This window comes from Vulpes lagopus, chromosome 13, assembly GCF_018345385.1.
Source record: "Vulpes lagopus strain Blue_001 chromosome 13, ASM1834538v1, whole genome shotgun sequence".
In the NCBI taxonomy this organism is placed as follows: domain Eukaryota; kingdom Metazoa; phylum Chordata; class Mammalia; order Carnivora; family Canidae; genus Vulpes; species Vulpes lagopus.
In genome coordinates, this window is record NC_054836.1 from 38761404 (window position 1) to 38786942 (window position 25539).

General features: G+C 42.1%; 1 long non-coding RNA gene across 2 annotated transcripts; it reads right to left on the reverse strand.

Moving 5' to 3' along the window:
* Positions 1-2858: 2858 nt before the first annotated feature.
* LOC121475078 lies at positions 2859-22857 on the reverse strand. 2 transcript variants are annotated; one of them, XR_005983616.1, is made up of 4 exons: positions 22447-22857; positions 9815-10056; positions 5796-7670; positions 2859-2884 (listed from the first exon to the last, which is right to left on the reverse strand). It is a non-coding gene; the product is annotated as an uncharacterized LOC121475078 (long non-coding RNA). The 2 variants fall into 2 exon arrangements; XR_005983615.1 differs by lacking the exon at positions 2859-2884 and having other exon boundaries at positions 4673-7670; positions 22447-22730.
* Between the last annotated feature and the right edge of the window lie 2682 nt (positions 22858-25539).

Consider the following 25539-nt stretch of genomic DNA (forward strand, 5'->3'; position numbering starts at 1 on the left):
TTTTTCTCTTGAAAGGGCCCAAAGAAGCGGAAGTATGTGTGGTGGAAGGGATATGAAAGAAAGAACCAAGCAATATGGTTTACAAAACCCACAGAGTGTCTGTCAAGTTATGGTTCAGGAAATGTTTTTGTTCTGTTTAAAGTGTTCAGTTATATAATCTGAGAGAATGAATGTTTGTCTTGGGAGATGTGTGCATTTAGGACAATAGACATGTCTGAAACTCAAGCTGTTGAGGAGATTCTAATAGATGAGCCCATGCCCACCCCAGATATGTTTTACATGTCACACCGTCCCACAGTATGACCTTTCTATGGATTTGGGATGGCAATGCCACCAATCACTGTATACAAAAGGTCTCCTTCTACTTCATTACTTCTCAGACTTGGGGAAATATACAGCTGGAAATAGACTAGAGTTCCTATCTCCATCCCTGCTTCTGTAGTTGGTCAGGAAGCCCTGCTTGGCAATCACAGCTGCTTTCTTCCATCACCCTGCCCATGGTCCCCCTACTCTCTGCCAGAAGCTCAACTGTATAGTTTCTTCATCCATGGGATGACCAAACCTTCCACATATGATCTGTGTGCTTCACAGCCTTACCCTCAATGGGTTGCCTCCATTTCCCATTGCCAAGGATCATCTGTTTGAATCCTACTTGACATCATTATCTTCCATCTTTCTGATATTAAGGTGTGTGCTTATCCGCCTTTGTAGCTTGGATAGAAAGGCAGATACAGACTGAAATTTAAAACCTTAAGAAAGGCACACAAATGAAATATCATTGTCTAAAATAAAACATTGTTTTTATCCTATTGCCACATATGGACCTTATTTGAATTCTGATTAAACCAAAAACCTCTTCCGTCTCATTAAGAGATGAATATTCAGTAACTTTTACTTTTTGTGTTTAATAATTTAAAGGAAAGTTTATAAGAATAGACTGCTATTTGTTAAACAGCAGTGGTAGAATTTTTTTAAAATATAGCATTATAGACAGAATGAATAAAAATATCCACTTCAAATCACATACATATTTTTGTTACAAAAAAGTAAAACAGTGTTTGATAACAAGACTTTTAAGCATAAAAATGCATTCTATTAGGATGAAATTATGGAGGGTGAGTAGAAAATAAGTGAACAATGAAAACTGAGGAAAATAAAGAAATAAAAAATTTCAGGAATTTCTTTCCATATTTTTTTAAAAAAAATAGTGAGCTGGGTATCATCTGCTCTGGTTCTTAGATTTTGTGGATACATTTAAAAGGATAATTACGCCTGAGGGGTACAGTCAGTTAAGCATCTGACTCTTATTTCAACTCAGATCATAATCTCAGGGTCCCAGGATCGAGCCTCACGTTGGGCTCTGAGCTCAGCGGGAGTCTGCTTGGGACTCTCTCTCTCCCTCTGCCCCTCCCTTCCACAAGCTTCCTCTCTCTAAATAAATAAATAAAACAATTTTTTTAAAGGATAATGTAACAGTTTTGTTTTTTAATGTCAATACTTAAAACATGCCAGAAGTTATGTCCTCTGTAACTGTTCCAATTTGGGACAAAACCATTCAGATGCCAACCTAACAGTGTGACAAAGGTACACAAGTTTCAAAATTCTTTCAGAGGAGACACAAGCACAAGAGTTTGAAAAGCCCTGTTAAATCCACTGCTCTGCATGCTTTTTAAACAGGAGTTCCTTTTCCTACACAGCCCTTGTCTATAATCTTCAGAAGGTACTGCAGGAAGCCACCCTTAACATAGTGGCCCAGGCCTCTGCCTCCTGCCCTGCGGTGGCAGGTATGCGCTTCTCAAGAACATCTGTTCATTCCTTCATTTAATCAATGTTACTTGAGTGGGTACTTGGTTCAAAAACCTGTGCCGGGCCCTCGGGAAATAACCTCTGGAATGACATTCAATGTTAAATATTTGGGAAGGCAGGTCATTTTTCCAAAAATTGAATTCTACTCTTAATTAAAATGGCTTCTTGGTTCTCTTGCCGGGACCCTGAAAAGAGGAACAAAAAGCCAATTTATAAGGAGGTCCATGTCCGAAAATACCTCCTTATTACTTACTGGTGAGGAAAAAAACCATATGCACAAACTCAAGTAAGACAAGCTACGGGTAATATCAATATTCCAAATCTGTCGCTCAGTGCCCCCCAGACTTTGCAAATGCCCTGAAGATTATGTGTATATGGAGTTCTGATCCGGAGATGATTTACCTGCCTCAGTCTGACCAGCTCTGTTGAACAGAGTCGGCTGTATTTTTGGGGGCTTAGAAGATGACATGAATATTGCCCATATTTATCACGGAGAGGAGACACACAGTTGCAAGCTGCGTTTCTGAGATGGGAGGGCTCAGTCTTGTTTGTGTGCTGTTCTCCGACATACGTGTTAAAGCTTCTTGCAAAGAGATATTTTTACTCTCTGTCATGTACTTAAATCCACCTGCCTTCCTTAACCTACATACACTCATTTGCACACTCGTGCACACTTCAGTGTGCTTCTTGCATGCAACTCTTCCTTTTTTGATTGTTTCAAGAAAATAAAATCCCTGGGGATGAAAACTCATCATTCCTTCTTGAACAACATGCGAAGCCTAACTCCTCTGGGGGGTATATTTGTGGGATGCAGTCTGCAATCTAGTTTTTTTGTCTCTTTGTGTTTTATTTTGTTTTGTTTTCAGCAGTCAGAGAGCCTGTCCTTTCACAGTGACTACTTAAAGCATCAAAAAGAGATCGGAGGGATCCCTGGGTGGCGCAGCGGTTTGGCGCCTGCCTTTGGCCCAGGGCGCGGTCCTGGAGACTCGGGATCGAATCCCACGTCGGGCTCCCGGTGCATGGAGCCTGCTTCTCCCTCTGCCTGTGTCTATGCCTCTCTCTCTCTCTCACTGTGTGCCTATCATAAATAAATAAAATAAAATAAAATAATCTTTAAAAAAAAAACAACAACAACAACAAAAAGAGATCGGGTCCAGTGGTCTTAGAAGCTGACTCTAGGCATCAGACAACCTGAGGATTTCTGTTTGTTCCCTTTATTTACTCACTCATGCAACAAATATTTATTGACTATCTATAATATTCAGAGCCTTGGGCAAGCAGTAGGCAGAAGTATCTGTATTCCATAGATTCAAAGCCATGCATTTTTCAACATCTTATTGTCTCTGAATTTGGGCTGTTGCTATGGCAATGCTTTTTTCTCAGTGTCACCCAAAGCAACTCCATGTGCTATGACCAGTGGCCTCTTAGATTTCCTTTTCTTTTTTTTTTTTTTAATTTAAATCAATTAGCCAATATACAGTACATTATTAGTTTCAGATAGAGTTTTCAATAATTCATCAGTTGTGGGACACCTAGGTGGCTCAGTGGATAAGCATTTGTCTTCGGCTCCTAGAGTCCCAGGATCGCGTCCCATATCGGGCTCCCTGCATGAAGCCTGCTTCTCCCTCTGCCTATGTCTCTGCCTCTGTCTCTCTGTGTCTCTCATGAATAAATAAATAAAATCTTTAAAAAAAATAATTCATCAGTTGCATATAATACCCAGTGCTTACCACATCACACAGTTACCCCATCCCCCTACCCACCTCCCCTTCAGCAACCCTCAGTTTGTTTCCTAGGGTTAAGAGTCTCTTATGGTTTGTCTCCCTGTCTAATTTCTTCCCATTTGACTTTCCTTCCCTTTCCCTATGATCCTCTACACTGTTATATTCCATGTATAAGTGAAACCATACGGTAATTGTCTTTCTCCAATTGACTTATTTCACTCAACATAATACTCTACAGTTCCATCCACGTTGATGTAAATGGTAGGTGTTCATCTTTTATGATGACTGAGTAATATCCATTATATATGTATGTATACATGGTACATCTTCTTTATCCATTCATCTGTTGAAGGACATCATGGCTCCTTCTATAGTTTGGCTACTATGGACACTGCTGCTATGAACATTGGGGTGCAGGTGTCCCTTCGAATCACTACATCTGTGTCTTTGGAGTAAACACCCAGTAGTGCAATTGCTGGGTCATAGGGTAGCTCTGTTTTCAACTTCTTGAGGAACCTCCATACTATTTAGGCCTCATAAATTTGGTAGGATACTACTTGTCCATGTCTTCGCTTTCAGGGAAAGGGGGATATTCAAAATAAGATAAAACTCCAAAATTGTGAGAGTTTCCACCTACCAACCGAAGAAGAAGAAGAAGAAGAAGAAGAAGAAGAAGAAGAAGAAGAAGAAAAGGAGGAGGAGGAGGAGGAGAACAAAAAGTAGTAGTAGTAGTAGTAGTCTTGGAGCTTGTGTGATTTGAAGATGATCTGTGTGTTTCATTTACTCACACTCTCCCTGGCCTTAGAAATAGATCATAACTGAGCGTGGATTATCTGTTGTTATCCTGTGGTTCTTAAATTCACAAATGACTTTTTTATTGCCGTAGAGTGAGCATGCGTGTCTCTGTGTAGTGCTCTCCACCAGGAAACTTATTTGGAACTTGACTTTTGATCCATTGTTGAAGCCATAATTTGAGGAGATTGTTTCTATAATATTTGGCAGAAATTAGTTAGAAGTATTATTATTATATTTTTAGTTAGAATTATTTTTAATGAAGCAAAAAAAAAAGATTTTTGTTACTTTTTTTTAAGGTTTTATTTATTTATTCATGAGAGACACAGAGAGAGAGGCAGAGACATAGGCAGAGGAGGAAGCAGGCTCCCTGCAGGGAGCCCGATGCAGAACTTGATCCCAGGACCCTGGGATCACACCCTGAGCCCAAGGCAGATGCTCAACTACTGAGCCACCCAGGCATCCCTTTTTCACTCAAGCATTTACCGAGTCTTTGGCATGGGCCTGACACCACAAAGCACTGTTAGGGGACAGAAACAAATGGGGTTATCACTTTTGCCTTCCCAGGACTTAGTCTAAAGGAAAAGGCAAATTGGTAAACTATGAATGGTCACATAAGAAAGGATGAAATGAGTCCTGTAACCAAGCCCCAGGGATGCCTACATGGGACCTGTATCATTCCACAGCATTACATTGACATTTAAACATAACAAAACAGAGGTTGTTCCATTTCCTCTGAAATGTGGCTCCATCAGAAAAGAAGACCCCAGGGGGAGCTCAGGACAATGTCCCAAGGCAACCCTTCCTCGGTTGATACAGAGACAGTTCCCTTCCATGGGAGAGGCGAGGTGGGGGGTGGTGTGACGGGGTGTGGAGAATGGCAAGGACTGCTTATTTTAGAAACTTCCTGGTCAGCCAAATTTTCTGTGCCTCCCAGAACTGCTGTCACTGCCTTCTATCCCATGATAGGTCATCTCAGTGATGAGTTGATGTCCTTCCTCTCATCCCAAGAACCTTGTCCCCTTCCTTTCCAGCTCAGGCTCAGCTTCATCCCTTGTTGGGAGTCTCCCTCCCAACACTCTTGATTGCTTTCAGAATCATTCACCTTTGATCTCCTCATACAACACCATCTTCCCCTTCCTTGAACTACAAGCTCCTCCAGGCAGGAACCAAGATGGTGTGGCACAGAGCAGACCCTACAAATAAATGTGGCTGTATCCAGGTGGAAAGAAAGGAAGTGAAAGAAGGGTAGACAACCTTTCTTCTTGCATATGTGGGTTTAGTAACGTGAGGAAAGTTTGGGATGGCCACAAGCAGGAAATGGTACCTTGGACTGAGGAGAAAGTTCCCCTCTGGGCTTCCCCTCCTAAGAGTATCTGGAAGCAGTGCATCTCAACCTAGTCTTTTGCCCCAGCACATGTGACAATTGATTTTCACACAAATGACAAATGGTTGGGGACCTGGTCAACTTACCTGGAATCCCCAGAGTGTTGACTTTCGAGTCACTTTTTTCTCTGTCCCAGTGTGCAAGTCATTAAAGGTGAAGTTATGGAAAAGACAATATTGAATCCACTCTCACTGATGGAGGGAAAGGCCAGGCACTTGCGAATTTTGCTGTTTTTTTTTTTTTTTTGTTAGTAACGAATTTCTTGAGACAACTGGTTTGTAGACTCTCAGCACCACTGGCAGCCCCCTACACAGCACACTTTCTACTGCTCTTACCTTCCGCTCCCTGTCCCCCACCCCAAGCCAGACACAGAAGTTAGAACCCAAAGCAGCAGGAGCATCCAAAATGGTATCCAGCTTTCTTCTTTTAACTCATAAAATACCGATAAACCTGTCAACAAAAGGTTCAGGTTTATTGATATTACCTGTTTAAAAAGGAGATCACCCATTCTAAATATGTTCGTCTTATTGAAAAACAAGACACACAAAACCCTTTATTTCTAATATGCTCAGGTTTAGGCTGCCTGATTTGTACACCATCTGATCCTTTAATAGTTCTGGGGAAATGAACTGGCTCATAGCCCTTCACCAGTGATGTGGAGATGCTCACGTTACAGTCTCATTTTCCCACCCTTTCCAGCCACAGGCTTCCTTACCCACATACCACAGAGTGGTGGTCACTAGATACATCAGATTGCCAGAGTTAGCGAGTGAAAGTATACAAGACCTGGCTAACTTCAAGTTTCTTTTTTTTTTTTTAATTTTTCTTAACTTCAAGTTTCAATTAAACAACAAATAACTTGTTAGGATGTGTATGCCTTATGCAATTTTGGGACTCACGCATACAAAAAATTATTTGTTGCTTATCTGAAATCTGAATTGACCTGAGCATTTGTATTTTATCTGGCAATCTTATCACCAGACACCATTGCTTGGGATTCACCATGCAGCTTTAGAGCCACCATTTCTTCTGAGCAAAGAGATTTGAAGTAGTTAAGTACCAGTAATGGTAGCACCTCAAGCATTGGGCAGTTTATCAAAGGAGAAAGATGTGGGGACTTCCTAGCATCTCAGAAATCCCATATGAGCAAAGATCCAACTTGCCTGTGACAAAGAAGCCAGCCATAGTGATAAAGGAGAAGAGAGGTGGTGGGTAAGGATCAAAGGAGGGGAAGAGCATCATTCGGTGAGCACAGCAGACACAATGAACCGGGATACCCTGGTATCATACCAGAAGACTCAACTCTTCCTTCCTGAGTCTCCAGGGAAGTAGAGAACATGACCCAGTTCAGTGCTTTGGAAACCATAATATTCAGACAGAAGAACCCAACTGATTTTCAGCTTTCTTCCTTTTGCATCTTGGCTCAGGACTTCGATACAAGTTCTCATAAAGGCTTGGCACGTATCTATAGGTAGGAAATGGTTAGAGATACCTTGATAAGCTCAAAGAAACAGTTAAATCTGAGTGTGGATCATTTAATCATAGTATCTGGAATATATAAACATGGCACATATTATCTCCACCCCCCCTCCCTTTTTGTGGCCTCAAAATTTGATCCAAGTCTGGGAGTTAAAAAGTCCCATTTTGTGTAATCAGGTTCTGGTTGAACATGATTGCTGAATTATTTTAAATTGAAGACACATGTCTGGAGGCTGAGCTGTATGTATTATTTCAGGATGGTGTCCATTAGGTCTTATCCACAGGGGCTATCTTCAACTTTTGCCACATTCAATGCATTCTTTATACATCAGTATTTGCAAAATGGTGAATCATATACAAGGGAAAATTGGAGGGAATATGGTACTCGTTAAAGGGTGATTTTTTGAAATTATCTTGAATGCATTATTCAGACCCGTTTCCAGTCTCCCCCGCTAAGGGTCCCAGTGCTGGTTGGAAATTTTCTGTGGGAGGAAAAAAAAAGAATATTTTAAAGACAATAACAACGCATAAATAAACAAAACCATGCAGTTGTGCAAGACCCTTTTGCAAGGCTACATCTTTGGAAACTTTACAACTGAATCAACATTTACTTTAACTCCTTGTCAGCCCCAAACACTTGAAGTATCTTAATTGCAGACCTAAATCGTTGCCGCTGCCATGGGCTTCTCCCTTTGAATATATGTGTCCCTGAACCGAGGGTTTTCAGACTTGACTTCACAAGGGCAGACAGTTGATTTTGTAAATTGTTGCATCATGTCAAGAGCTCCTGAAGGACTGGAGGGTCGCTGGCTCACCATGAGTTGTTGAGGGGCCAAGGGAAACCCTAAGGCTGAACCAGTCCCGTGGCCGATTGCACCAAACATCATTGCCCCCCAGAGATGTCCTCCATGCCAGGAGCTGGGCCATCTGCTGGGTGGTGGTTGGTTTTAGCTGCTTTAGTGAGGTATTTCCGCAGCAGAGGACTCACTCATTCAAAGTGTACAGTCAATGATGAGTACATTTACAGAGTTGTGCAACCATCACCACAACCTAATTTTAGAACAATTCCATCATCCCAGAAGAAACCTTGTGTCCATTTGCAGTAGCTCCTCATTCCCACGGCCAGTCTTTAGCAATCAGTAAGCTCCTTTCTGTTTCTACAGATTTGCCTTTTCTGGATATTTCGTAAAAAACGGAACCATCTAAATATGTGTGGGTTTTTGTTTTTGTTTTGTTTTTTTTTTTTTTGCTCTGGCTTCTCTCACTTGGCATAGCTTTTTGAGGCTCATCCATGTTGTAGTATGTATCAGTACTTCATTTTTATTGCCAAAAAATATTGCATCGTATAGATATACCAGATCTTTGTTCACCCAGTCATCAGTTGGCAGACATTTCTTTGGGTTGCTTCTACTTTCAGGTCACTATGAAAAATGCAACTGTGAATGTCTATGTAAAAAAGGGTATTTTAAAATGAATTTGAGGGATGCCTGGGTGGCTCAGTGGTTGAGCATCTGCCTTCGGCTCAGGTCATGATCCTGGTGTCCGGGATCGAGTCTCACATTGAGCTCCCTGCGGGGAGCCTGCTTCTCCCTCTGCCTAGGTCTCTGCCTCTCTCTCTGTGTGTCTCTCATGAATAATACATAAAATCTTTAAAAAAAAACATAAAATGCATTTGAAACAAATAAAATAAAATGGATTTGAATGATTGTTAGTGTCATCCACAGTAAACTATAAATTGGATTTACTCTATGCTTTTGTTCAAGTAGCCTGTCAGAACATTCCAGAATCAAGTAGGCTCCTGAGTACTTTAAGACATTTTTTACCAGAGTGAAAACCTTAGTGATTTCAGGACATGAAGTGGTTAAGAAAAAGGGAGGATGTTTAGAAATTTTGGGACTAAAAGCCACCTTTAGGATGGCCTCAGCTCCTTCTGTGCCAGGCATGACCAGGCTTTTGAAGAGCTCAGATCCACAAATACCAGTCGCACAGCCCTTCCTTCTGGCAGCTTCAGCACATGCTGCCTGATTCTGAACGTCCTGCTGCCTTAAATAATGTGGAGGCTACTCAGGGAGAAGTGAAGTTGGAAGTGGCAGGGAGGTGAACAGGTCATAACACGGGAACAGAGTTGTCAGGCTTTGTTTATTTTCATGCCTTCTAAGACTTCAGCAACTGATAGGAGACGCTGGCAATCCTGTCATCGAGGAATGAGCATTGTACACAATGGGGAAGCAGCTATATCGAAAAGTACCCTTGCACGTTGCTCCCAAATCACCCATGTAGAGCCGTGAAAGACCCATGTCATGCGAAATCCCTTCCCAAGAGTCATCATAGAGCAAGCATATAAAAAGCCAAATGGTTTCTAGAATGTGGTACTGATCAAAGTCAAGCCCAGCATTCTTGTCCTGGCAAGTCACTAACCTTCTCTGTGGCCTTGGCCAGGTCCCTAACCTCTCCTGGCCCTGGTTTTTTCTCATTGCAAAGTGAACAAGTTGACATCCTGATTCTTGCCCATGGTTTTTTTTCTATTCAATATACTGTTTCTCTGGCGACTTTGAAAATTTAGACTTTTGGAACCCACATTTAAAAAGCGAAACCAGTATTATCATCCTGTTAGCAATCAACTTACTGATGTCAAGAGACTCGATCTGGAACACCAACTGGTGAATAATTAGCATTTGGAACACAATTTTTTTGAATGCCACACAGCGTCCCAGTGGCACTCCAATACTATTTGCAGATAGGAAAATTGTTGTTGATTTTTCAACATATTCTCTTGCAAGTCGTTTAGCTTCTTTTGTGTCAGAGTTGGGAATTAAACCAACATTTTAGGGCTTCCAGACCTTTATTGTATCAATTAATCCGGATTGCCTGGAAGCAAAGAAAATAATCATTCAAAGGCCTGTGTAAAATAATCCACCGTTAGAAAAAAAACTCTGACTCACTGGCCCCCCCAAAATAACTTTTCTCTCTTGTTTTTGTTTTCTGGTTTAGGTTTTTATTGGGGTGGTGAGATCCTGCTGGAGAAAGGGGTTGGAGGGGGTTACATTTGACAATAGGTGGTAAGACTCTATTCTCCCAAGAAGAAAGAATGCTCCCCGCTGAGAAGAATGCCAGCCAATCTTTTGCCCCTTCTTCCTTGGTTGTCTATGTCCCTCTCTCACCCAGGAAGCAATGTGACATCTGCCCAGCCCCTCAGACACACAGCCAGCTGTAGAAGGTTGACACTGCTTTCATTAGGTCTTTCAAGTACATCTCTTAATGGGAGGCAGCAGGCTCTGTCCACCCCTCCATGGCAAGGATCAGCAATGGGGCCTGGAGGGTCTCCCGTCCTTTCAACTCCTCCATACACAGCATTCCAGAGCCCTGGCATTCTGATTATTCTTCAAAGCCAGTGACCAGCCCTGTAGTGAAAGAAATCTGGGGACAGATGGTATGAAATTGAAATCACATCATCACTAGCCTCTCCCAAATGCTGGCCTGTTACTTTGGCGAAGCTCCACAAAGCTCTGTGGCACTCATGCTGATCTGATGGAGGCCTGTGTCTTGAATGTGGATGCCTGAACATCAGGGCTGATAGAGAGGGGGCACATTAAAGAGGAAATTGCATTAATGTCGTGTGGTCCCTCCATGGAAATCAGAACCACATGTGCATTTGAAGAAGTCCACATGCCACCAGACAAATGAAGAGGTCTCTTTCCACTTACAGACCCATCTGTTGTAGAAGAACAATCCCATATCACTGAGAAAGCCATTCTGTGTTGGAAAGGGAGCCCAGTCCTTGAGATAAAGATGGCTATAAAGGTTTGTTTTGTTTTTGTTTCTTGACTTTCATCTTTGAATTTAGCTGAAAGGTAAACTCATAAGGCCATCTAAGGCGAGTGCACCGCTCCTTGAGGAGATCCCAACCTTCTCGTTTGATTGCTGTGGTTGGAATAGCAAATCATCAGGGGAGTGGAACAAAGTGAGAGGAAGAGGAAGGGCCCCTGGGGATGCTGGAGATTCACAGAGAAGCCTTCCTGGTGCTGGTCCCACTCCTTGCAATCGCCAAACTTTCATAAATGCCCCCAACAGTGTATGGAAGCTATCAGGATGCTTTGGTTGGTAGCGACTCCTAGCCCGTTGGTATTAGTTTATTTTTATGGTGAAGAAATATACTTCCTCCTCTCTTAAATATTGCAAAAACAGTATGAATATTGTATAAGTCTATAAACGTAAAAGATTTTAAATGGCATATTACATTTCTTCGAGTTCTTACTCAAAAAAGCAAATGTAATTATTAAAGAGGTTAATATCTTTTTCTACCCTGTTGTCATCCCAAAAGGAGGGAGAAAAGCAGGGAATTTGAGGTTTGATGGTTTGTATTTAAAAATCCCTGCCTCTCCACCTATTTCTTAGATGATTAAAAAGAGTCTGAATTTTAGAATCCTTATTTATAAAAATCAGCATAGTGACAATAATAATAATTATTATTATGGCAACTTTAATGATTATTATGAAAATGAAATGCTTTCTAAATGGTAAAGTCCTAATTGAAAGTTACTTATTATTATCCCTAAAAGGATAAAAACTCAGTATATTCACCGAAGCATCTGGAAAAGTTTTGTCTTTTGTACAGGCTTGTCATTAGTGTGAGATGCAGAGAAAAACTCTGAAAATGCCAAGATGAGAAGTGAGCTAGTTTGAACAACTTCCTTGTCTGCAGCTCTCCTTCCGATCATGTCTCCAGGACTTCCTCGCTCCTTGAGCATACTTCTGTATGCTTCATAAACGGGACAATATTGCTGTCAAAGCACTCAAAGTCATGTCAGAGAAAATCTTCCCACCATCTCGCATCTCTTCCAACACCCTTTCCTTGGAGATCAGACGCATTTTCCTGGCAAGATGTTCATTATTCAGATGTTGCTTTGCAATTTCCTTCAACTTCTGCTCTCCTGCAGGTTAGTTCGGGATACAGGGAAAACTTTGAAGAATGAGAAATCAGAGTCAATTGTGGACAAACTTCTGGAATAGTACCCGCAAAAATAGGCTTTGACAATATCATCTTCGACATGGTTGATTGTAAGTGATTCATCACTTTATCACTCCTTTGTTATTGTAAAAAAAAAAAAAAAACTGGAGTCCTGAGTTTCTAAATTAATAAAACCCCTCATCGACGACACACTCTTCCTTTAATAACTTATTCCAGACACAGACCCATTGAATGAACATGTACTGATCATATGCTTAAATGGATCACAGTACAGCATGGGATTATCCATGCCTCTGTAAGTCGGGAGTACGTTGAGGTTTTCTTTGGTTAATTCATGGGGAGAAAGTAGGAAGGATGGGACAGGGGACAAGCAGTTATGATGCTCAACAGAAAAGGGATCTGAGTTTGGACAAAAGGAGCCTGAGATGGCATGTTATTTAAAGGACTCTAGCTTTCTAATGCTGCCAAAAATCCATATGAAAATTACAGTCTTTGGATCGAGTTGGGCATCATATGGATAAAATAATGAGATACTCTTAAAATCTTTCATTTTCATCTGGATATTATAGAGACAAGCAGTTGTTTCTGCAACCCTGCAAGCTAAGCATTTTGAAGCTTTTCTGAAGGGAAAGCTGGTCAGGGAAACTTTTGAAATTTTGATAAAGATCCCTCTTCTAAGACAAAAACAAATACCAAACTTCGCTCGACAGAGGCCACAGGCATTTCATGAATTGCCTGGATTTCGTACTGCAGATACCCGAGGCACCTCTGTACCTCCTGAATTTACTCCCTTCTTAGCTACTTTTCACATAAATTATGGACATGATAACAATGGAGGCTCTCCTGACGAAAAAAGCCACGTGTCATAAAGAAGTCTGTGATATTATTTATGTAAGCAACAGTATTGACGATTAGTCTGGTCATATGCAATAAATAGTAACTTTTTGTCTCCAAAGCTTTTTCAGCCCTGAATACACAGCAGATGACAAACACATCACCCTTTTTTTACCTTCTAAATATTATCAGTTTAATACAAAATAAATCTATTTGCTGGAAATGATTCCCCAATTCTTTGCCATCCAGAAAGGATCTGTATCTTTAGGTCTATCCATCTGTTTATTTAACTGCCAGTCACCACTGTAACAAACTCCTTCAGAGAGAAGAAACAGGTAAAATCAGCTTGGGAGAACAATCCTAGTTAGAGAAATCCCAGATAAAGAAAAGAGCTAACACATATAGTAACTCCTTTCTGTAGCAAATGATTCTGGACTAAATCTCTTCCATAAGAAACAAATTGTCCATCCAAATGAAACCTGAGTTTTATTTTTAAAGTATAGTGTTCTATTATTTTTTAATAATGATAGGAGGTGCAATGTGCCAGCATTTCTTCCCCCATTTTATTGAGAATTAAGATATATCAAAACTCTTTTATAACATACATCAAAAGCACATAAAAATCTTTTAAATTTGATGAAAGGTTCTCACTTAAATAAATCAATTTTTTGAAAGATGTTATCTTATTCTGAAGCAAATAGTTGCATAAATTCATACTCTTCCTTATTAACAATTTTTAAAAGTATTTCTTAGAATAAAAAATTGAAAGCCTCTCCCAGCCAATTTAAATGTCAAAAATTAATTTCAAACAACCAAAAATTATATATATAAAAAAGGGCATTCTTTGGTTTTCATTTTCACCAAGCAAATTATGGTGTTGAAAATACCCGGGTCAAGGGATTTCCTCATGCCACAAAGCCTCTTGTGTTATTTACCAAAGAACCAAAAAAGAAAATAATTACATATGGGCAGGTTATATAGGTGAGAATATTGTTTAATTGTTTAAATGGAGTCTCCAAGGTGGCTGCTTTATATAAGAAAAGAGCCCACAAACATAAATTTTATAAGTGGACTGCTCTGCGTTTGTAGAGGGAATGTTTCCCTTTCAGAATTACAGATACATAAAAATCATGCGTCTCCGCTGGTGAAACCAGTAAACGTTCATGTGTTCTGTAAAAACTTAAATGCTGGAGGCCAATACTCACAAAATTTAATGATCTTTCTGCTAATAAAAGCCAACTTCTTAAAAAAAAAATAAAGGTAAGGAGAAGAAACAAAACATATACATTCCAAGTGCAGTATTTCCAAATTTCGTAGAAAGGGGTGTGTGAAATCACCTACTTTATGTTTTTAGTTTGTTTATGTTTATTAAAGTCAATTCTATTCATAGAAATCAATGGATGTGTGAAATAAATACTGATGTGCCTGGGTCATCTTGTCAGGCCTTGCTTTGAAGGTAACCAGCTCTTGTTGAAAAAAAAAAATGACAATCAGGTAAAATAAGAATGAGGCTGGTTTTATAAAGCAAAACAAATAAAGAAAAGAGGTGGGGAGGACAAAACCTCATAACAACCCACTTTCTTTTATATATGTTTTTCCATTAAATTCAGGGATTTTATACCCTGGGTGCATGATCGGTATCCACAGTGGACCCCTTACAGATGCGTTGTATGTTAAGTTTCTCTTTCATTATTTGGAACTCAGCATGTCTCTCTTAAAATCAAATATTCCACTGGGTGGGAGGATTCCCTGGCTGGCCCATGTAATTCAGAATAACCCACAATGTAGCTTGCTCTATGTCGAGTAGTGTTCACATGGCTGTCGGGTGAAACACTTCCTATAGAAAAACTCATTCTCCATCTCATCACCGGGTATCAGTCCTACTACCATGGGGACCACAGGAGTGGCTGGGAATGAGAGGGGAAAGAGAGACACGGTGGTTAATCCTGATGACCATGGATGCCTCCAGGATTCTCTAGGATTATTTAAAAAGATAAAATCGTGACTCTTCTAAGAATATAAAAAGAACTTGTGTCAAAGTTTTTTTGTTTTGTTTTTTTTTTTTTTAGCTCATTAGTTAATGAGGGAACATAAGATGTTTTGCCATGGGGTCAAAATTCAAGGAATCTCACATATATGGGCAATAAGGCATACTGAGATAAGTGTACATAGAATGGCAAAAGGGTCTATCCATACAGACAGCAATGATCAACTATTCCACTAGACACGAGTAATTTGCACATCTATAGATAAGAGTCATTTTCATTATTGTCAGTTTTCTACAACTTGCAGAATTATAAAAAAGCTGGAAAACAAGGAAAAACAGAGATAAATGCATGGATGCATCAGAAAGGACAGTCAGTAAGTTTTCTTTCATCTGCCACAAAGTGTTTCATGATTTTCCCTGACGCTGTGTGTAACAACGGAGTCCTTCCAGGTCAGTCATATCCCTGATACTGTGAATTGGGGGGAAAAATGCTGAATTCCAGAGAGCAATTCCCCCTCACCGTCTATTAATAAAGTCCAAAGCAGGGCTGCCCAATAGAAACATAGTGCAAGCCACAAATGCAGCCGCATATGTCATTTTAAATTTGCTGGTAGCCACTAAAGGGAAGGGCCACCCAACGTCATATTTAAAAAAGAAAAAGAACCAGTTACAATTAACTTTAGTTAAAATATTTACTAAATGTATGCGATCATATCATTTCAACACATAACATATAAAAGAATTAATAAGGTAATCTGTATTCTTTTTTTTTCCTTGCAATTACAAACTTTCAAAAGCCAGTGTATATTTTACACTTAACAGCCCATCTTAATTCCAAGTAGCCACATTTCAAATGCTTTACTAGCCACATGTGGCCAGTGGGGACCAGAGAGGGCGGGTCTGTATAAATAAAAAATTCATGAGCTAGCTAAGTTTTGCATTTTTCAAAATAGTAATTAAAACATTTAGGTCTATGCCGGCCCTTTCTGTCTCCACACCATTATTTTTAAGGTAGCCAGGTTCTCTGATTGCCTCATTTTGGAATGAGGCATGATCGATGCCCAGGGAAACTCTAATTTGAAGCGGTTGCCTAGCGTGGCCCCGTGAATTTTCTCATTAGCAGCCTGCACTGTTGTCTTTTCCCGGGGAGACCATACTCACCCCTGTGATGTGAGAGCGAGAGAGCGATGAGCACACGGGGACACAGCGATAACCATAATAATAAACATAATATTGCTTTGCCTGTCACCTGAGTATGACAGCGCCTGTCAAAAAAATTAACTTTTTTATTTTCATCTCCCCCTTGTGAGGTGAAGAGAGGAGGGACATTTCTCATAATCCCTCTTTCACTGAAGAAAGACAAGACACACTTTGCTCCTGTGCAAGGGTGTAGCTAAGGTGTATCCCACCTCACATCTTGTATATTGTAGAGAGACCTCCACTGGGCACAGACAGATCCCATTCAGAGTTGTCCCTCTCGAAGGCACCTCAGCACCTCATGGGCACCACAGCATCCTTGAGGCGGCTGCAGGACGGTGTCAGGGCCAGGTGGCTGGGAGCAAGAGGGAAATGGAAGGGGGGAGGCCTGCTTCTCTGTGGAGCCAGAGCAGGGATGGTGTGGGGAACCTCCCTCTTTAAACCGACATGTTCCAAATCTCTGTATTTACTGACTGCTTTTTATTGGGGCTCCCCCCCCCATGGATTTCTGAGAAAAGAATGAAAGTCCCAGGGTCAGACAACCCACTGGGATCCCTCATAAAAAACTTTATTTCAGATCGTTCTGGAGTAACATTGGAATTCTTCCTTTCCTAGTATAGTCTAGTGTTTTATAGAATCTGAGCCAGGAGACTAAGCCACGGGGCTGTGTGTGTGTGTGTGTGTGTGAGAGAGAGAGAGAGAGAGAGAGAGAAAGGCAGAGACAGAGTCAGAGACAGAGACAGAGTGAAGGAGAGACTGGGAGATAGAGAAAAGCCAAAGCCTGTCCTGAGACCCCAGACTTTTTCCCCTTCCCCATTTTCCTAGGATCCAAGGGACTAAAATCAGTGCCCAGTGGCCTATGGATTGCCTTTCAATCCCTCCCCCTCGGCCCATACCTTTTCTTGAACTTTCAGAAGAGCATGCAAGTCCTTCTGCCCCCCAACTGTCCAGTGAAGCATTTAGACTCTCGTGGCTGCCATTTGCAATCGTCACCTCCCACCCACGTGAGTGGCACCTTTGCCACCCGGGTGACAGTCATCCCATTCAACCACCAGTGTCTGTCTGTATTTAACATTAGCTGCTTAATAGTAACCTATTGAAGCTCTAGCCCTATAATGTTGGAGTAAGGAGGGGCATCGTTCAGAAGGGACGACATGTGCTGAATTCAAGAAGGGGGCTATTGCCTTCCTACTATAAACAGAAATGATTATAAAACCAGAACCCAGAAAGGTCTCCTCACCCTTCATTCTGGCGTGAGGGGGTTTCTTTTCTCTGCAAGGCCTTCTTTGAGTGCTGGCTTCTCCAGGTTTTCGCCGCATTCCAGGGAGGGAGATAGAAACCAAAGCAAACAAAGTGCCCCCAAAGGACCCTCTCCTCCCTCCAGAAAGCTTCTATTTTTAATTCTCTGCAGCTTTTAAAACAGTTGAATGGGGAGGTTTCAACAGTCTGTGGTGGAAGAGAATTCCTGCTTTCTCTAAGGACGCCCACTTTAGATAATCCCAGCTGGCCATGGGACCCGAGGGCCCGGGCTGGGCCAACGGGTTTTCTTGGCAGTTCCTTTTCAGCACACTCTGTCATCACAAAGTAACTTGTAACAACTGTGTTTTCGTCTCCGCAAAGAAGTAGAAAGCGTGTTTGGAGCTGCTTGCTAACGGCATGCAAGGCCTATCTACTTTCCCCCTGAGCTCTGATGCTACAAACACCTTTCACCAGTCTGGTGCCTGGTACTTCATGTGGGCACTTGACTTTCAACCAAGGATCCATAGGCTCTTTGTGGGATTTCTCATCCGCCCCACATCTACGCCGCAAGGTGGGTGGCAAAAGGCGAGCCCATCTTTGCCACGTGGGGAAACATGGCAGACACATGGGACATGGCAAGTGGTTTTCCCCAAGCATGGACAGAGGGATGTTAGCAGCAAAAGTAAACATTCCTTGTGAGGCTCTGTCTGGTTCGGGGCTTCAGGGCCACTGTGTCCAGACACACATTACAGGGTGCCATCCACTAGGATCCGATGAGCACTGTTGGCCAGCCGCCGGGATACCCAGTCAGCAGACGTTTCTTGCACCCTGATTCCCAACAGTCTGTGCTGTGGCCACACTGGTCCGAGGTGGGAGCAGCACTGGGCAGCCCTGAGCATGGGGACCAGGGAAAGAGCAGAATTTCTTGGGCTGTCCTTCTGTTAGCCCAGGCTGCCTCGCTTCAGCTGTCTCTATCTGCAGGGCACCCTTTCAAAAAGACATATTTAAGGCAATTGGCCATAGAAAGTACTAGACCCAAATAACCTCTCAGGGTTCCTAAGGACAGGCCTTGCAGGGTGGAAGGAAGCGCCAAATTAGCTGCGGGTGTGAAGGTGATGAGAAGGGCTTCAGCCGAGTGGAGAGTTAGACAGCCCGGATTTCAAAGTTCTCTCTGCCTCCTAATGTTACAGCCATTAAACCAAGAATTTAAATCCTCTGCCAAAATGCTCTTTCCTAATACAGATTTCTTACTTGGCAAAATACTGCTTATAAATGTCTCCTCCTCTTCCCTCCAGCTTTCAGAGCTCAACTAAAGCCCATTTTATATTAAATAAGGAACAAAGCAGTAGAGACCGAGAGAACTAATGTGCCTGGCCCATCCCCTGCCCGTTGTTTCATCTCAGTCTGAATCCAGTGAAGCCCTATTAGTAATTCAGCCATGAACTTGCTGCATAAACTGGGGGAGATCTGGAGCATATGTTTTCAATTCATTTACACTTGACTCCTCAAAACAGGCTGCCTTTTTAAAAAGAGCTATTTGATGTTTAAGGAATTATTTCCACCTTTTAAAATAAACCTTCCAGAGTCTTTCTCCGTCCACAACGGGAAGCTGAAAGGATGCTAAAAGAATAGGGACTCAAGCGCAGTAAGGTTCAGGGACGGTTCAAAACTCAGAGCCATGAATTTAGAGAGGGTTCAAAAGTTGGCAAAGTGAACCCTCGCATCCCTGCCCACAAATAATAAATAACAATCACAACAAGGAAGAGGAGAAAGGGGAAAGCCACTGGAAAGCCATAAGTTATCCTGTCTTCAGCCTTACAGCTCTCTCCAATAAAGCAGGAGTTCTTCAGAGGACTTCGGTTGTGCTGCCTGCAGGGAGCTGCGCCTGTGTCTTCTGTCGTAAATTACCTTGCCCGGGATAAGCTTTCCTCCAGGTCCAACAGACAAGCAGCTCTGCAAGACCCATCACCCAGCTCGGGGCTTCTTAAATTATCCTTCATCTGGTTGTGACATCTGAAAAGCTAGAGGGAGAACGATCACCCCCAACCTGACCTTCCCATACCGCTAGGGCTTTCTTTCTTATAAAGGACTCCACCGCAAGAAATAGACACAGCAGCATCCTATTTGCAAACAGAAATAGGGAAGGAAATAGAGCTTTCCATCCACACGATGTTTTCAAACTTGTCCACGCTAAACTAAGGATTTTTTTTTTCTTTTTCATTGAGCTGTGACCCTCAGTCCTTTTCCCAACTGACATAGCCATCCCGACGCTTCAAATCATGAAGCAAGGAAGTGAGGCAGGGCTGGAGGGAGATTTCAGTTTCCCTTCATTTGCACTTTGCAGTCAACAACCTGGCCGCAGCTTCCCGGCTGTATTCAGATGACTGTGCGCAGACAGCCATGTGCCCACAAACATGTGAGGACCTAGACTTTTTGAGTAAATGGCAGCAGCGCCTTGAAATGTGATCAAGCCTTGGGAGCAGGTACCAGGCCAAGAGAAATAACTCTTATCCATAAACAGTTCCATAGTAAATCAGAAAGCCTTTTCTTCCATATGTCACCTGACATGTTTAATTTGTCTGCTTTGACAGGATTGCGGCAAGCAGAGCTGACCGTTGGTGAAATTAGAATGGGCCTTTGTGAAGAAGGGCAGGCCATCAGGCGTGGAAGGGCACGGTGAAGGGTGGGCATCTTAGAAAAGCTAGTGGGCTCGCCCCGTGTGATGGAGCCTGAAAGAAGGGAACAAAGATTTCAGGCATTACAGGTTTGAAACACATTCAGCCAATGGGCAGACACAGTAACGGTCATATCATTCAAGAAATTACTTTTTTCTCTCCCGTGCTTCTGCCTTAAATTCTACCTTTATCATAAAAGCTAGAAGATAACATAGATCCATTCATTTTCATTTCAGCTTTTTACCTCTGGAACACAAGATTTACACCAGAGATGGGAAAATGTACTCTTCCCAATGTCTGCACCTCTTGAACAAGGGGGAGCCAGTGGATTTGTTAGTGTCAGGTTAGCTAACATTGGATCTGGTCATACAATTTGTTGTGAAAGGACAACGAAAGGAAGAGCTCTTTATCTGGAGAAGGAACACACCTTGAACTGGCCAACAAAATGGCCCGTGAATACCTACACTTTATTTAGGAAGAAGGGATCCTGGAGACCAGCTATGAAGCCGACGCTCCCTTCCCTAAACTGGCCGGGACACCCTCATCGCCATGGTATCAAAGAAGACATTATCTTCATTTCTGAATCTCTGTGGAAAGCAGACCATTTAATCCTACCCTGCGAAGTAGGAATCATCTATGCTCAGCTTTGCAGATGAGTAAATAGAGACCTGGACAGAGATCAAGTCATTACCCCAAAGCAACCTAGTGCCAAGAACTGCATTCAACTTGCCATCGGTGATATACATATATCTTAATTCTTTATTTTTGCCCATTTCCTCCTTTCTATTTTAATATCAGGGAAGTATGATCCACATCCATAAAAGTGCATAAATAGTCAGCTCCACAATCCAGCATCTGGATCAAGAAACAGATCATTTCTGACTCCCAAGCCTCCCTGGTGCCCTCCTTCATTACTTGCCCCCGTCAACAATTATACTCCATTTCCCGGTTCGTACCAGGGGTGCAGCGTGGGGGATACCATATTTGGTTATGAGCACGTGCTTTGGAAGCAGCCCGCCTGGGCTGGGATCCTGCCATAGCTTTGACAAGTTGCTTCACTTCTCTGTCTCAGTTTTCTCAACTTTAAAATGGGGTTGTTCACACAACCGCCTCACAAGGTCATGGTAAAGATTAAATGCTATAGTACCTCTAAAGAGCTGAGATCAAGGTAAATAGAAAAGCTCGGGGCAAACTTTGAGGAAGTACCAGCTACTATTATTGCTGGAACATTTGCTCCCCCCTGTCAGAGACTGTCCATGGGAGACTGAGAATATCCGATATCAGGACAAGGGAGAGGAAGACAGATTCCAAGCAAGCATGTGCTGAATGTCAGCAGAAGAAATAAACCCATCTCTAGGTTGGGGAGAGGATTAGAGCCGAACAGGGTGAGGATGAGCTAAACTAAACAGCTTTCCAGTTGCCCAGATTCAAGTTGTCTGCGTAAAACTATTATTTGAAACAATATGCTGTGTACCTGTGCAAATGCACACACCAAAGAGAAGCAGGCACACATGTTGTTTTAGATCATCCATGAGCTTCCTGTGACTCTCATAGTCTAGATTTCAATGGATACTTTTAAATTTCCCGCAGCAGAAAGAAATGGGCATGGAGTCGTTTCGACCCAATTCACAGTGTAATTCCTGACATAACTTTTTAAGTGAAATAGATTCAGGCATTTTTCCATGGCACATTTTTTCTTTTTCTTTCTTTTTTTTTTTCGCCATTTGCAATTATTTTTACCCATTTAAGTTAGAACCTCTCAAACTTCTCTGCAGTGTAAATCAAAAGTAAATAGATTGTTCGAAGCATAGGTTCTGAGAAACCAGAAGCCTCAGGAAAACAAAAACAGAAGATTGAGAACTTGCCATGCAAATTTCCTTTCTTTTTTTTTCCCCCAGCCCAAAGGGAGGCATTTACTGCAACATCTACAGATTTAATGAAATACTTAACCAAGCTATCAAAGTTAAAAAAGAAAAGATAGAGAATGGCACAAACATATTTCAAGTAATACTAAAAATGACAAGCTTATAATAGCAATTTGAACGAGTTGACTACAATAAAGCATTAGCACAGTTTAGGTTTCCAACAAAAGTGACAAAGATTGAGGCCTGATACATGGATTTGTGCAGTGAAGACCAAGTTCAGGAAAACTCAAAATGAATTAGGAAAGAATCATGCCTGATTCTTCTCCATCCCTGATCCACCCTTGCATCCTCACCCTCCCTCTCTTGCCTCTGGTTTTCCTTTTCATATTTGATTGTGAGATAAGCAGACCAGAGATAACTACTAAACTCTAACACTGTGCACTTTCCAGTTCTGATAGATCTTTTCAAGATCTTACAGACAATGTTACTTACAGAGCTTTTCAACAGCGTGGCCATGTGGCCGGCCAGGCCCTCTGTCGAAAAGGAACAGAACGCTTCCTTGTGGGTGGCTGACTGGAGCTGGAACAGTACATGATGTTCAAGATAAGAAAACGGAAGTTCCGAGCACTGAGCTTGTGTGGTTTAACCAAATGAGGTAAAAGAAGAAATGGAAGGACAGTGAGAAGCTGCCTTATATGCAGCCTCATGTCAGAACCGGTGCAGGGATTTGGAGTCGGGCAGCAACTCTCCCAGTCAGGGTGGGATGGCCTCATCCCTGCTCCTTTGCGCTGCAAAGATAAAAAATATGAGATGAAGCAGCTTTGTTACCTTTTAGGGATACTGTAAATACCAAAGAGATCATTGTAAAGTGAGTTTTAATGCCCTGAACTTGCTTGGAAAGATAAAGTAAATTGAATTTATAAATTCTAGTCCAGCTGCTGAAGATTGTGTCCACCCATTTCCAAAACCAGGGATTACTGGTTGATCCCTTAGATTCCTCCAAAGCTTTCGGCAATTGCACTCACTCTGAGCAGGATGCTGGCCACCATTACGGCCACTGCAATTGGCCTCCAGACTTTGACCCGAGCTGACCCAAAGGTGGACCGCATGACCAACTTGCCATCCAGAAGAAGCCCATATTACCACCACCTTCTTCTGAACCTTGGGTTCCTCATCTGTAAAATGAGGATGATAAATAACATTATTGGTTCCTGCCGCATGGGGGTATTTCTGCTCCACCTGCTGTAACCTACAGGCGAGCAAGGTAATAGACCTGACCATAGCTAGCTCTGTGACCCTTAGCAGGTCGCTTCACTCTCTGGCTGTCTATGTCCTCATCTGTAAAACAGGAAGAAGGTGAATTCAATGGCATATGAGTCTTGTTTTGACTTGGCTTCTCTCATTTTGACTCACATTTTTTGGTCTCTCTCTCTTGTTCGTGGACTTCTGACAGGAGCTATTGATGCCCCTGGCTTCATCCTCAGCTCTCCTCCATGGGTACAACTTAGAATCTCCCCTTATAGGTCAAGAGGCTCACATCAAATCAGGTCCTACCAGTCTGGCTAGAGCTCACCCCAGCCTGATCATCCCCCATCAGGGGAAAGGGAGGTGGGGGTATGAACTGACCCCCGTAAGGAAGCCATTGCTAAATAAACAAAATGGGCTTCTCCTCAGCCCCTTCATCCCCCATCAGGGGTTTAAGGATGAAAATTTTAAGAATTTCAAGATGGTGACATATGTGATTTCAATGGATACTTCCCCATCAGGGGAAGGCGGGGTGGGGATATGAACTGACCCCCATCAGGAAGCCATTGCTAAATAAACAAAATGGACTTCTCCTCAGCCCCAAGACTCTCCTCCTTGACTCACCCTTATGCTATCTTCTGGGATGGTGCCTTTTGTTTTTTTCAGGTATTCTTCTCAGTAAAACATTTTTGAGCACAAACACCAATATGGATTAGATTTATACAGTATATATATCTAATGTCCTGCTGCTATGTTTTGTGCATTCTGAAAACACAAAAGCAGTTCCCAAGAGTCCAAGAGCAGGTCCCCCAGCCTGAATGAGCCCCTGCTCTCAGCACAGGAGCATCACCCCAAGTCAGGTCAGCTCTGGGCAAGTGATCTGTGTCATCAAGCAGGGCCCATGCTCAGTAGGGTCCCTTGCTTGGTTAAATCCGGTATGTCACCATCTTGAAATTCTTAAAATTTTCATCCTTAAACTCATAAGGTCCAATGGGGCAAAGGGGCATGCATGTGAACAGAGGAGATATGCACAACATAGGTGTCCCTCATCCCTTGCTCCCCTATTCACATATAGCTTTGGCAATGCCTCTCGGGCACAGCATTCTGGCGGCTCCAGCATGTGTTGGAGTTTAACGAGACTCAAACTGAGTACAAGGTAAGCGTGTTATGGAAGCCATCTGCTTCCAGAGTGTGATAGAATGTGCACGTTTCAAGACGTGAAATAAAAACAATTGAGTTAGTTTTGTGAAGTGTTTCCACTGTTCTGGTAAGAATTAAATTCGTATGCATGTACGCAGTACGAAAAACAAATTGCATAATTTCAGTGATTTTGCAGACAAGTTAAGTGCTCTTCCATCCCCATTTAAAATTGGCACTCCACGATATAAAGATGAATGGTATAATTCATGCTAATAATTTAAAAATTTAATTTTTGTTTACTTAAAATGACCATCCGACAGCAAATAAAAAAGACCATGGCAAGTTAAGAAAAGACCGTGACAAGTTAAGAAAAGAAACTTTTTTCTCTTTTGTGCCTCTAATGCCCCTTCTTTTGTGCTCTTTGAACAAGAAGACTCACCATCTTAAGCTGCAACCAACTTTGCCTCCAGTCCCCTGCCCCATGTCCAAATGTCCAACCTATCTCCATCTAGGGTGAGTTCACCTTACTTCCCTCTCTCACTGGAAGAAGGAGAAGATTCTGCTTCCATTTCACCCCAGGAAGAGATCTGTCTTTCCAAGACCATGGTCAATACATTCAGTTGTTTCATGCTTCATATTTCATTCATTCAACAAATATTTGTGTGTTTATACAGTTAAAATAATGACCTGTCAAGTATCTGCCCAAGAGAATAAGTATTTCGTCCACCCTGTTTCTGACACAGCAGAGAATTCCTGCTGAAATGGAAAGATCTCAGTTCAGAAGAATACTGCTAGGAAACTTGGGGACTGAGCCTAGGTGAACCACCCCTCAACATTCTTCACCCACACTCAGGAGCTAATGATTTCCAGAGGTGGCCACTGCAAGGAATTCACAGGAACACGGGTCACTGTGTCAAGGATCATGCCAAGAAGAGAAGGTCACCAGTTCCAAATATTTCAGAGATGAAAAGGTCATTCTTATAAATACCGTATCCTTCACATTCAGCACACCACGGTACATGCTTTGTCACAGTTTGGTGGACCACCAGGTGTCACCTACAGAGCCTCCACCCAAAAGAAATCTTAGTCTTCATCAACCAGATGTCACTCTTACATCTTGGTCAAAGGCTTCTTCCAGGAGTAGGCATGGGTCAGGCTTTTGCGTTGGAATTGACTAAGTAAGTGGTTCATAAGGGGTAG